Source organism: Triticum aestivum, chromosome 1B, assembly GCF_018294505.1.
Source record: "Triticum aestivum cultivar Chinese Spring chromosome 1B, IWGSC CS RefSeq v2.1, whole genome shotgun sequence".
In the NCBI taxonomy this organism is placed as follows: Eukaryota; Viridiplantae; Streptophyta; class Magnoliopsida; order Poales; family Poaceae; genus Triticum; species Triticum aestivum.
Window position 1 is genome coordinate 282,700,690 of NC_057795.1, and position 14,128 is coordinate 282,714,817.

Here is a 14,128-nt window from a genome sequence, read left to right on the forward strand (position 1 = left end):
TAACGAAGAACCGTATCAGTGCATCGAACCATCAGGCAAGCAACCAACCATTTGATCATATCGATACAATCCCATGTTCTCGCTCCTGCTCTCTTTTACTGCATTAAGACAACGCATTTCAAACTGCTGTGTGCTATGGTAGTTGAACCCATTTCCTCTGCATGACCTGTCATTGCCACAGTAACTAGATGAAACCCACTAGCATGTGTAGGAGTTGATTGAGCCATATGTATGTGTTGTCCCTACCTTGCTATGCCTGCTATGCTTAGAGTCATGTCAGGTCTGGTTCATCTGGGTGATGGGCTAGAGTGAAATGATTATGTCGGTAATGAGAATGGTGTGGTGAACACGATTTGGTAAAGGTATCGATGAGAGGCCATGTAGGAGTACATGGTGGGTTGTTTCATTGAAGCCGACCTTAAGCACTGAGATCTGTATGTGTGATTTAAGAATCAGCTACTACCATGCATTGGGCCCGAAACCAATGGACCCTCTCGGCTTCTTATTCACCCTAGTTCTCCGTCCAGGAGTTGCAAGTAGTTTCTGGTGTTTGTAGCCTACTGGAGGCCGTGGACAGCGCTGACCGTAGGGGTGGACTATGATGCGGTAGGTACGTGGCACGGTGTACCGAATACCCGTTAGGTATCTCGGGAACCCTGTTCACATCGTTCGGGGCCGTATGGGAAACCTCGGCCGGACTCCCTGCGGATGGAACCTGGATAGGCGATAAACCTGGACTGGAGGCTTAGGTGATTAGGTAGGTCGTGGCCGACACCCACGTTGGGCTTCCGCTTGAAGGTTGCCGAGTACATGTCGTGTAAATGACGGTAAGTGGTGAGAGCGTGTATGAAGGAGTACACCCCTGCAGGGTTAACATGATCTATTCGAATAGCCGCGTCCGCGGTAAAGGACTACTTGGTTGCCTATACAGTTCATAGACAAGTAAATGGAAACTACTAAAAGCCTCAAGATAAGTGTGAGTGCCGAGGATGGCTCTTCCGTAGGAAGACGGAGGCGAATCCTCGGTAGTGTATTGAAGTGGTGAGTAGTGGACTCGTGTGCGCAAAACCATTTCAAGTTGAAGTATCATAGGATAGTCTAGCCAAGAGTCAAAGCTGGCTTGCTGCAATAACTCCACCAACCCTTCTTGACAATGTGCATGTATGTAGGATCTGATGTAAGTCTTGATGAGTACCTTTGTACTCATGTTGCTATAATTTACATTTTACAGAAGACGCTGCAACCCCTTCTGATGGGTTCTACGTAGACGTTGACATCAACGAGTAGGCTAAAGGCCCAGGTGGTGATCCTGAGCTTATGAAGGATCACGTAGTATAGCTAGGCTTTCCAAGCCTCTTTTATTTTACTAGTTGTCTGTACTCAGACAAGTTACTTCCGCCTAGGAGGATTCACGGACTCGCACCAGGGTATCTCCAGGCTATCTATGCTGACCCCACCTAGGAGGATTCACGGACTCGCACCACTGCTGAGATGCTCGAGGATAAGGACCGTGAAAATCGGGCCTTGAGGTTAGAGCTCTTCAATACCCGTGCTGACCACTGGGCCACTTTGACTCGGTTTGCACCGGCGGTGCAAGCTGGATATTCGGATATGCGCGATCTCTATCCTGTGAGATCTGCTCTGCCAGACATGATGGGTTGGCGTGATGTAGGAGGCATCACCCCACCTCGCGGTCCCCGCAGGCCACAGTCTGTTGGTCCAAGACCTCATCCTAGTCCCTATGGTCCACAAGCTCCGCGAGATCGTCTGTTTTCGGATGATCATGTTGAGCTTCCGGGCTATGGAGGTGACTTCTACAAGGACTACTACGGATCGGTCTGAGTTAGTGGTAGTATCACTAGTTCGCACTAGCTGTGTCGTTTATCGTCCCGCGTGACTCGTGGGATATGACCTAGTTTGTACTCTTTCCGGAGGTGTAGAAAAATAATGTATAGGAGCTTGGGATGCCTCCGATGAGATGTAATCCTCTTTTCACCGTAATAGTACTTTGTTTGGTCTTGTACTAAACCCTGTATGGTGTGTATGACGATGGAATAAAGAAGCAGTTTCTGTATCTACCATGTCATACGGATGATCATCTTGCATTTCGAGTTATTCCTTACATTTTGTATCCTATGTCGGAATTTATCATCCTGACTAAATCATTGTCTTGTTTACCTAGGATGGTCAACACGCGCACTAACCCTGCTCCTCAAGAGCAGGCCGAAGGCAGTGAAGTCAGGGATGCAAATCTGCCTCATCCTCCTTCCCTAGCCGAGGTTATGATGGAAGCTGAGAGAAACAAGCGGGAGACCAACCGTTTGTTGGAGCGTATTGAACAGAACACGGCACACCATCAGAGGACTAACGTGGTGTCACTCAGTGATTTTATCAAATTACATCCACCCATGTTCCACCACTCTGTCGAGCCTCTCGACGCTGATGACTGGCTTCGCAGTATCTCTCACAAACTGCGTTCCGCGCTGGTAGCGGAGGCTGACAAGGTCACCTTTGCTGCATATCATCTTGAAGGCCCCGCCAGTCTATGGTGGGAGAATTATGGAGCTATGCGCCCAGCGGGACATGTCACTACTTGGGCTGAATTCAGCGAGGCTTTCCGTGAACATCACATTCCGGAGGGTCTCATGGACCGTAAACGTGAGGAATTTTGCAATTTCACCCAAGGCCGACTCTCTGTGGATGCTTACAGCAGGGAGTTTGGTAACCTCGCACGATATGCAACTGAGGAAGTTTCTACTGATGCCAAGAAGCAAGCAAGGTTCCGTAAGGGCCTTAGTCCTGAGCTTCACCGCGACCTCCGTCTGCATGAGTGCACATCTTTTCAGAAGCTTGTCAACAAGGCCATCAGTGCTGAAACTGGTCAGACTGATTATGACGCAACACACAAGCATGGCCGTGACATGGGTTCCTCATCCGGTGCTGGTCCTCAGAAGCGCCACGTGTGGGTGCCCAACACCGCCCTGCCACCCAGGTTCACACCGAGGCCATCTTTCCAGGCGCCTCGCCCTGTTCAACAGTCTGCACCAGCCAAGCCCTATGGGGGTCCAACCAACAATGCTCCCCCACGTACCAGTTCCGTGACCTGTTTCAAGTGTGGGGAATCTGGCCACTATATGCGTGAGTGTCCCCAGACCAACCCCAACCAATCTGCTAAAGCTGTTGGCCGTGGCAAACCGACAGGGAAAGTGTTCCACGCCAAGCCGGCCACCGCCTCACATGGCCATGTCAACTGTATCTCCGCCGAAGAAGCTCAAGAGGATCCCAACGTCGTTCTCGGTACGCTTCTTGTTAATTGCCACCCGGCATCTGTTCTTTTCGATACAGGAGCCTCTCATTCTTTTATATCCGAAAATTATGCTCGTTTGCATAATGTCGCATTCGGTGATATGCCAACCTCTATGGTAATTCAAACTCCGGGATCCAAATGGCAAACTTCTAGAGTAAGCCATGGAAATGAAATCCAAGTCGACAGACTTGTTTTCCTCGCGTCTTTGATAGCCCTTAAATCTTCAGATATTAATATCATTCTGGGTATGGACTGGATGTCAGCTCATCATGCCCAAATTGATTGCTTCTCTAGGACTGTTCAACTCACCCATCCTTCGGGGAAGATAGTCAATGTCTTGACCCGATTAGCCAAGCGACAATTATATTCTCTTAACGCCAGCCCTTTGCCAGACCTTGAGGACGTTCCGGTAGTCCATGACTTCCCGGATGTCTTCCCAGAGGAATTGCCAGGTGTTCCACCTGACAGGGATGTTGAGTTCGTAATAGACCTCATTCCAGGAACCGTTCCGATTGCTAGAAGACCCTATAAGATGGCACCACTAGAACTAGCCGAGCTTAAGAAACAACTCGATGAGTCCTTGAAAAAGGATTTCATCCGACCTAGCTCATATCCGTGGGCTTGCCCCGTCCTATTCGTCAAGAAGAAGGATGGTACGGACCGGATGGTTGTAGATTATCGACCTGTCAATTTGGTCACAATCAAGAACAAATATCCGCTCCCCAGGATCAACGACCTGTATGATCAGCTCGCTGGATCCTCAGTCTTCTCCAAGATGGATTTGAGGTTGGGCTACCATCAAATCAAAATCAGAAACGGGGACATTCCTAAAACGGCCATTGTTACTCGTTATGGCCAATACGAGTACACCGTCATGTCCTTCGGTTTAACCAACGCTCCAGCCACCTTTTCTCGGTTAATGAACTCAATCTTCATGGAGTATTTGGATAAATTCGTCGTAGTTTATCTCGATGATATACTCATCTACTCCAAGAACGAGGAAGAACATGCCGAACATTTAAGGCTAGTGTTGAAGAAACTTCGAGAGCATCGCCTTTATGCCAAGTTTTCCAAATGTGAGTTTTGGTTGTCAGAAGTGACCTATCTGGGTCATGTAATATCTGGTAAAGGTATTGCTGTTAACCCTGAGCGAGTTCAAGCCGTCCTTAATTGGACTCCACCTAAATCGGTCAAGCAAGTTCGGAGTTTTCTGGGCTTAGCGAGCTATTGCCGTCGCTTCGTCGAAAACTTCTCCAAAGTTGCCAAACCTCTAACCGAACTCCTCAAGAAAGATAAGAAGTTCGAATGGACTCCACAATGTGAGCACAGCTTTCAGGAACTGAAAAGACGCCTGACTTCTGCTCCCGTACTGGTACCGCCAGACTTCTCCAAGGACTTTGTTATCTACTACGACGCCTCGCGACAAGGACTAGGTTGCATTCTCATGCAAGATCGACACGTAATTGCCTACGCTTCACGGCAATTGCACCCACATGAGGAGAATTATCCTACTCATGATCTAGAGCTTGCAGCCGTAGTCTATGCACTCAAGACCTGGCGACATTACCTCCTCGGTAACCGTTGCGAAATATTCACTGATCACCAAAGTCTGAAGTACATTTTCACCCAACCGGATTTGAATCTCAGGCAAAGACGTTGGGTTGAGTTGATCACAGACTTCGACTTAGGAATAACCTACACCCCAGGGAAAGCCAACGTCATGGCTGATGCGCTAAGTCGTAAATCTTATTGTAACAACCTGATGTTACAACAAAGTCAACCGCTTCTCCATGAGGAATTTCGGAAGCTTAACCTTCACATTGTTCCTCAAGGTTTTCTTTCCACCTTGGTAGCGAAACCTACTCTTACGGACCAGATCATCAAGGCACATAAGGTAGATCCGGGAATCTCCCGCATCAAGAGAAACATCAAGAAAGGAATTGCGAATTGTTTCTCCATTAATGATCAAGGGGTCGTATACTTCGGGAATCGACTAGTGGTTCCCAAAGTGCGAAACCTGAGGCGATTGATCCTTAAGGAAGCTCATGAATCTCCTCTCACCATTCATCCCGGTAGTACCAAGATGTATCAGGACCTACGCCAGAGGTTCTGGTGGACTAGGATGAAGAGAGAAATTGCTCAGTACATTGCTAATTGCGACGTCTGTCACCGTGTAAAAGCAGAGCATCAACGGCCTGCTGGCACCCTTCAACCCTTAGCTATTCTTGAATGGAAATGGGATAAAATTGGTATGGATTTCATTACCGGTTTTCCCAGGACCAAGAGAGGGAATAATGCTATTTTTGTCGTTGTCGATCATCTTTCCAAAGTAGCCCATTTCCTACCTGTTCGTGAGAGTATAACCGCTAGTCAGCTGGCAGACTTATACATCTCCCGTATAGTGTCTCTCCATGGTGTTCCTTTGGAAATTAACTCGGATCGAGGAAGTCTTTTCACCTCTCGATTTTGGGAAAGCTTCCAAAATGCTATGGGAACCCGTCTCTCCTTTAGCACCGCCTTCCACCCTCAGTCGAGTGGTCAAGTGGAACGCGTCAACCAGATTCTAGAAGACATGCTTCGAGCCTCTGTTATCTCATTCGGATTGGATTGGGAGAAGTGCCTTCCATTTGCCGAATTTGCTTACAACAACAGCTATCAATCTAGCTTGGGTAAAGCGCCTTTTGAAGTTCTCTATGGACGATGGTGTCGAACACCCCTTAACTGGTCAGAGACTGGGGAAAGACAATTCTTTGGCCCGGATATGATTCAGGAAGCAGAAGAACAAGTTCGCATCATTCGTGAAAAGTTGAAAACAGCCCAATCCCGTCAAAAGAGTCAATATGACCGAAAACATAAGGCTATGACTTTCGAGGTTGACGAGAAGGCTTATCTTCGGGTTACCCCTCTGAAGGGAACCCATCGTTTCGGTATCAAAGGCAAATTGGCTCCTCGTTACATTGGACCTTTTCGCATTCTCGCCAAACGAGGAGAAGTTGCCTACCAATTGGAACTACCTCCGCACCTCTACAGAGTCCACGATGTCTTCCACGTTTCTCAACTCAGGCGTTGCTTCTCGGATCCTATCCGTGGAGTGGACCACGAAACGCTTGATCTCCAAGATAATCTTACATATCGAGAGTACCCCATTCGTATCCTCGATCAGGCCGAGCGTACCACTCGACGTCATAATATCAAGTTTCTCAAAGTACAATGGTCGCACCATTCTGAGGATGAAGCAACTTGGGAAAGGGAGGATCGTCTTCGACTCGAGTATCCCGCCTTCTTCCCGGAGGAACCCAAATCTCGGGACGAGATTCTTTTGAGTGGGGGTGAGTTGTCACACCCTAGCTAGTCATGCATTAGAGTGTTGCATCATGTTTACTCTTTCATCAGAAACTTGAAATGGGGATGACAGAACCCCCAGTCCCCTCTGAAACCAACTAGGGTTACTAAAAATAATTTTCAATGAACCTAAAATGCCCTTCTAAAATGCCCATCATTTTTGTCTTGGTTCAGAACCTCTGCCAAAAGTGGTGCACATTTTCCTAGGCCATCCTAGGGTTTTTGAATTAAATCATAAATATTTGAATTTGGGCATTTAAAATTATATAAAATATTTAAATGCTCAAATATCTCCAAACTAAAATGTTTCATGTTGGAAATAATCCAACTATGGACCAGGAGTAGTTTGGTGATTTTTGAAGTTGCCTAGGTATTTTATGAAATTCAACAAAGTTGCAGAAGTATTAAAAAAACAGAAAACAGAAGAAAATGAAAAAGCTTACCTGTCGCCCAGCACCGGCCCACCTGCCGGCCCAGCCCAGCACCGCGCCAGCGAGCTGCTTCCAGCCAGGCAGGCAAGCAGGTGCTCGACGGCGAGCACCGCATGGGTGCCACGCACCTGCTCGCCGCCTCGCCGCCTCCCTCGCCCGGCTAACACCGTGGATCGGCTTCCCTCTCTCCCCCGAACCTCCCAGACACCCCCTCTCCTCTCCAGCTCCTCCCCCTTGCACGCCCCAGCCATGGCCGACGCCATCGCCGCCACCCCCTCGCCGTAGCCACGCCCTCCGTCCACCCCACGCCGTGCCACCGTGTCCAGGAGCTCCGCCGTCGTCCACTTCATCGAGCTAGCGGAGCCCCGTGTGCTCGTGCGGCCTGAGACCACCGCACCGACCTCGCCCGAGCTCGCCGTCGCCGGAGATCCCCTTCAACGCCGTCGCCACCTCAGCTCGTCCCCGACCCCGCCGGTGGCCTCTACGGGAGCGCTGTGAGCCTAGCTACTCCTCCGACCCTCCCTCTCTCATTCCCGAGCCGTGTAGCCACCGCACGAGGATCACACGCCCGCACCGCCGCGGATCTCGTCGCCGACGTGCTTCCGGCCACACTCCGGACACAAGCTGGTGTCCATCTTACTCACCGAGTCCCGCAGCACCTAGCTAGCCACTCCCCGAGCCTCACCGACCCCTCTAGCACCAAGTTCATCTTCGGCCGAACCCCGGTGGCCGCCAAAGTCGTCGCCGGCGCCAACTCCGGCCACCCCGACCCCAACGGACTCCACCAAGAGCTGCGGCTTGTCCTCAGCTCCACTCCGGTGGTCTCCGCGACCCATTTGGTGGCCGAAATGGCCAAAACCACTCCCGCCGCCGCGTCGGGCTCACCGGCGGCTAAACGCCGGCGCCGCTGGCATTGACTTTGACCACGGGTGGGCCCTGGTTGACTCCCCTGAGTCAATGATAGGTGGGGCCCAGCCCTGTTAATTAAACAGGTTTAGTTTTATTTAAACGTTAATTAAACTAATCACCCTGACATGCGGGAACCACTGTCAGGTTTGACCCAGACCTGTTCCGTTGACCTGCTGACGTCACACTGACGTCAGGCTGACGCAATAATGATTTTCTGGAATTATTCTAATATAGGAAATTCCAGAATATAATTTAAACTTCAAAAATTCATAACTTTTATTCTGTAACTCCAAATCAGACAATTATATATGAAAAATGATCAGAAAAATCCAATCTATCCATCTGTACTATTTTCATGCATGACTAAACAAGTTAACTTGATGTTTAATGCAGAACAAGGAAAAGCACTTTAAAAGGCCATGTTTGAGTTTGAAATTTGAATCTTTGATTCAAATTTGTTCAAACCCTTCTGGTTTTAGTTGCATTAGCCCAACACACTCATATTGCCATGTTTCATGCATGCATCATATTGTTGCACATTGTTTGGTGATGGTTGTGTATCGGTGTCCTTTGCGACAGGTTCTGCCTCCGAGGAGTACCGTGATTACCCTAACGAAGAACCGTATCAGTGCATCGAACCATCAGGCAAGCAACCAACCATTTGATCATATCGATACAATCCCATGTTCTCGCTCCTGCTCTCTTTTACTGCATTAAGACAACGCGTTTCAAACTGCTGTGTGCTACGGTAGTTGAACCCATTTCCTCTGCATGACCTGTCATTGCCACAGTAACTAGATGAAACCCACTAGCATGTGTAGGAGTTGATTGAGCCATATGTATGTGTTGTTCCTACCTTGCTATGCCTGCTATGCTTAGAGTCGTGTCAGGTCTGGTTCATCTGGGTGATGGGCTAGAGTGAAATGATTATGTCGGTAATGAGAGTGGTGTGGTGAACACGATTTGGTAAAGGTATCGATGAGAGGCCATGTAGGAGTACATGGTGGGTTGTTTCATTGAAGCCGACCTTAAGCACTGAGATCTGTATGTGTGATTTAAGAATCAGCTACTACCATGCATTGGGCCCGAAACCAATGGACCCTCTCGGCTTCTTATTCACCCTAGTTCCTCCGTCCAGGAGTTGCAAGTAGTTTCTGGTGTTTGTAGCCTACTGGAGGCCGTGGACAGCGCTGACCGTAGGGGTGGGCTGTGATGCGGTAGGTACGTGGCATGGTGTACCGAATACCCGTTAGGTATCTCGGGAACCCTGTTCACATCGTTCGGGGCCGTATGGGAAACCTCGGCCGGACTCCCTGCGGATGGAACCTGGATAGGCGATAAACCTGGACTGGAGGCTTAGGTGATTAGGTAGGTCGTGGCCGACACCCACGTTGGGCTTCCGCTTGAAGGTTGCCGAGTACATGTCGTGTAAACGACGGTAAGTGGTGAGAGCGTGTATGAAGGAGTACACCCCTGCAGGGTTAACATGATCTATTCGAATAGCCGCGTCCGCGGTAAAGGACTACTTGGTTGCCTATACAGTTCATAGACAAGTAAATGGAAACTACTAAAAGCCTCAAGATAAGTGTGAGTGCCGAGGATGGCTCTTCCGTAGGAAGACGGAGGCGAATCCTCGGTAGTGTATTGAAGTGGTGAGTAGTGGACTCGTGTGCGCAAAACCATTTCAAGTTGAAGTATCGTGGGATAGTCTAGCCAAGAGTCAAAGCTGGCTTGCTGCAATAACTCCACCAACCCTTCTTGACAATGTGCATGTATGTAGGATCTGATGTAAGTCTTGCTGACTACCTTTGTACTCATGTTGCTATAATTTACATTTTACAGAAGACGCTGCAACCCCTTCTGATGGGTTCTACGTAGACGTTGACATCAACGAGTAGGCTAAAGGCCCAGGTGGTGATCCTGAGCTTATGAAGGACCACGTAGTATAGCTAGGCTTTCCAAGCCTCTTTTATTTTACTAGTTGTCTGTACTCAGACAAGTTACTTCCGCTGCTGGTTTGTATGACTGTATGACTTGAATATTGGGTCGTGAGACCCGTACCTTTGTGTATGTTATGTATGGCTCCCTGAGCCTTAAATAAAGTACTTGTGTCGTAGAGTCATGTTGTGATGCTTCATTGTATTTGCACATATCGAGCATATTGTGTGTATGATTGAAATGCTTGGTATGTGTGGGATCTGACTATCTATTTGTTTATCTTTAGTAGCCTCTCTTACCGGGAAATGTCTCCTAGTGTTACCGCTGAGCCATGGTAGCTTGCTACTGCTCTGGAACACTTAGGCTGGCCGGCATGTGTCCTTCTTCGTTCTTGTGTCTGTCCCTTCGGGGAAATGTCACGCATTGAGTACCGGAGTCCTGTTAGCCCGCTACAGCCCGGTTTACCGGAGTCCTACTAGCCCAGTGCTACAGCCCGGACCCACTTGCTGATGACCGACACGTTCGAAGCTGGGTCATGGATGCCTGTCCCTGTAAGTCTATGCCACTTTGGGTTTACGACTAGTCATGTCAGCCCGGGCTCCTTATCATATGGATGCTAGCGACACTATCATATACGTGAGCCAAAAGGCGCAAACGGTCCCGGGCAAAGGTAAGGCGACACCCGTGGGGATACCGTGCGTGAGGCCGCAAAGTGATCTGAGGTGTTACCGGCTAGATTGATGTGACATCGAGTCGGGGTCCTGACACCCCGGGCCAATGCTTGTCTAAGTGTTGGTCCAAACTAGAGCACCGTGCGGGACCATCCCTTGGCAACTTGGGTTACGTCGGTACCTGTATGCTTAGCTTATCCGGTGTGTCCTGAGAATGAGATACGTGCGACTCCTATCAGGATTGTTGACACATCGGGCGGTCTTGCTGGTCTTGTTTTACCATTGTCGAAATGTCTTGTAAACCGGGATTCCGAGACTGATCGGGTCTTCCTAGGAGAAGGAATATCCTTCATTGATCGCGAGAGCTTATCATGGGCTAAGTTGGGACACCCCTGCAGGGTATAAACTTTCGAGAGCCATGCCCGCGGTTATGTGGCAGATGGGAATTTGTTAATGTCCGGTTGTAGATAACTTGACACCTGATTCGAATTAAAACACATCAACCGCGTGTGTAGCCTTGATGGTCTCCTTTCGGCGGAGTCCAAGAAGTGAACACGGTTTTGGGTTATGTTTGACGTAAGTAGGAGTTCACGATCACCTCTTGATCATTGCTAGCTTCACGCCCGTTCAGTTTGCTCTCTTCTCGCTCTTATTTGCGTATGTTAGCCACCATATCATGCTTAGTCACTGCTGCAACCTCACCACTTATCCATTCCTTACCCATTAAGCTTTGCTAGTATTGATACCCATGGTAATGGGATTGCTGAGTCCTCGTGGCTCACAGATTACTACAACAACAATTGCAGGTACAAGGTATGCGATGATCATGACGCGAGAGCGATGTTTTCTTGTTTTGGAGTTCTTCTTTTGCTTCTTCTTCGATCAGGGGATAGGTTCTAGGTCGGCAGCCTGGGCTAGCAGGGTGCATGTCGTTTGAGTTCTGTTTGTGTTTTCATCCGTAGTCGGATGGTGCTCTTATGTAAGATGATGTTGTATTCGTGTGGCATGGTATGCCTATTGTATGTATCCCCATCTACTATGTAATGTTGATGTAATGATATCCACCTTGCAAAAGCGTATCAATATGTAGTTCTATCCTTCATGGGACCTTCGAGTCTCTTTAGGATAGTATCGCATATTGGGTGTGACACAGCCCACATCACCATTGGACGCATTGGAGAAGTTTACCACAAGGATCTCAAGAATACTATCTACCAGATTTGTGGGCGCCGAGATGAGTAATGGGAGATGATCAGCACCAGGAAGGATAGATCAATTGCAGCTTCCATCCAGGAGTTAAACCAGCACATTCGCCGCCAGGAGAACCAGATGTGCACAGGCATGATAGATCTGAAGAAGGCAATGACCAAGATCATGGAGCTGGAAGAAGAACTCAAGTCTACACGTGATGGATATGAGGAGGAAATGACGATGATTCCACTTGCCCAGAGAACTACATCATCATCGATGACACCGACTCAGACCCCGACGATAGTGATGATGACTTTGTTGATGAAGCTGGGGCAGATATCATGGAGTCTTCGACCGATCAATTTTTCTAGTCGACCACCATAACAGTAGTAGTTTTCCCCCATGTATATAGTATAGTCCAAGCACTTCTGTAACGATAGTTAGACCGTTGAATTGATTGAAGTGATATGTTTGTGTTTGTCTCATGTGCATATGGGTAGTGTTTATCTCCCTAGACCTCATTCTATTCTACTTTCTCATCTTTTCTAAACCCTCAGTTGCCTCTGAGACGCGACAATGGATTTGCTTTCCCACCGGATTTCACTCAGTTGATCCAGCAGCAGAATGCATTGATGCAGATACTAGTCTAGAATCATAATCAGGGGAACAACAACAACAACAACCCACCACCACCACCACCTGTTGATCACTTAGCCCGTTTCTTGAGACTTAATCCGCCGGTGTTCTCCAGTAGCACGGAGCCGATAGTTGCAGATGATTGGCTCCGCAAGATAGGGAGGGAGTTGACCATTGCAGGATGCACAGATGCGAAGAAAGTGTGTTCTGCCGCACATCAGCTTGATGGACCCGCAGCATCATGGTGGGAGAATTTCACAGCCACTTACCCCATTGACACTGTCACCTGGGATCAGTTTCAGCAGGCTTTCCATACTGCCCATGTTTCAGGAGGAGCTATGGCCATGAAGAAGCATGAGTTTCGCAACTTACGCCAAGGAGGACGTACAGTTGGCCAGTATGTGGATGATTTTAGTAAGCTAGCATGTTATGCCCCAGATTACGTTGCTACGGATGCAGCTAAGCAGGAGAAATTTCTAGAAGGACTGACTGATGAGCTGAGCATGCAGTTGATGGTGGCAACCTTCAACAACTACCAGGAGTTGGTAGACCGAGCTCTCATGATTGAAGGGAAGCAGCAGTAGATTGACATCCGCAAGAGGAAGTATGGACAAGGGAAGTACAATACTGGAGCTCATCAGAAGCCCAGTTTTACCCCGAACTCGGGAGGACCTTTTCAGCATACCCATGGAGGCCACAATCATAATGGAGGGAGTTCGCACAACTATAGTGGCCCCAAGAATGGCAGTGGTAATGGAGGAAGCAACGGCCAGAACCGTACCAACCCATCAACCCCGGCTAAGAAGGACCTGAGCCACGTCACTTGCTACAAGTGCCAGAAGACTGGACAATATGCCAATGAATGTCCTGAAGCTAAGAATGAAATGGCAATGGAAGCTCTAGGAAGAAGACAAACCCTTTCAGTAGGGGACAGGTGAACCACGTTAACGTGGAGGAGGTTGAAGCCAGCTAGATGCAGTAATAGGTAAGTTTTTGGTTAAGTCGTTTACTGCAATCGTTCTTTTTGATACTGGTGCATTGCATTCAGACATATCAAGGGGATTTGTGGATAAGTATAAACTGCCAACCCAAGCCCTTAGGTCACCCATATTAGTAACCTCGCCAGGAGCTGAGTATATGGCTAGCCTATGGTGTGATTGGTTACCACTAAGGATTGGTAACTACGTGTTTCCCTCAGACCTAATAGTATTGGAGTCACAAGGACTGGATGTGATATTAGGCATGGATTGGTTATCGAAGTATGGAGGGAACATTGAATGCGCCAGTAAGTCGATTTGCTTACCACCCCAGAAGGAAGAAGGGTCAAGTATGTATCCCGGCATGTGCCGAAGAGGACTCAAGTGAATTCCTTATCAGGAGTTGTACAGGAGGAAGTACTAGTGGTGAAGGATTTCCCTGACGTATTTCGAGAGGAGTTTCTAGGCATGCCACCAAATAGAGACATTGAGTTTTTGATTGAGCTTTTGCCAGGCACAGGGCCAATATCTAAGAGACCGTACAGGATGCCCGCAAAGGATCTGAAGGAAATTAAGAAGCAGATTAAGGAGTTACTAGATAAAGGCTATATTCGCCCATGTTCGTCACCTTGGGGATCACCAGTGCTTCTAGTGGAAAAGAAGGACAGATCGTTGAGGATGGTTGTTGATTATCGAGGATTGAATGAAGTGACAATCAAGAACAAG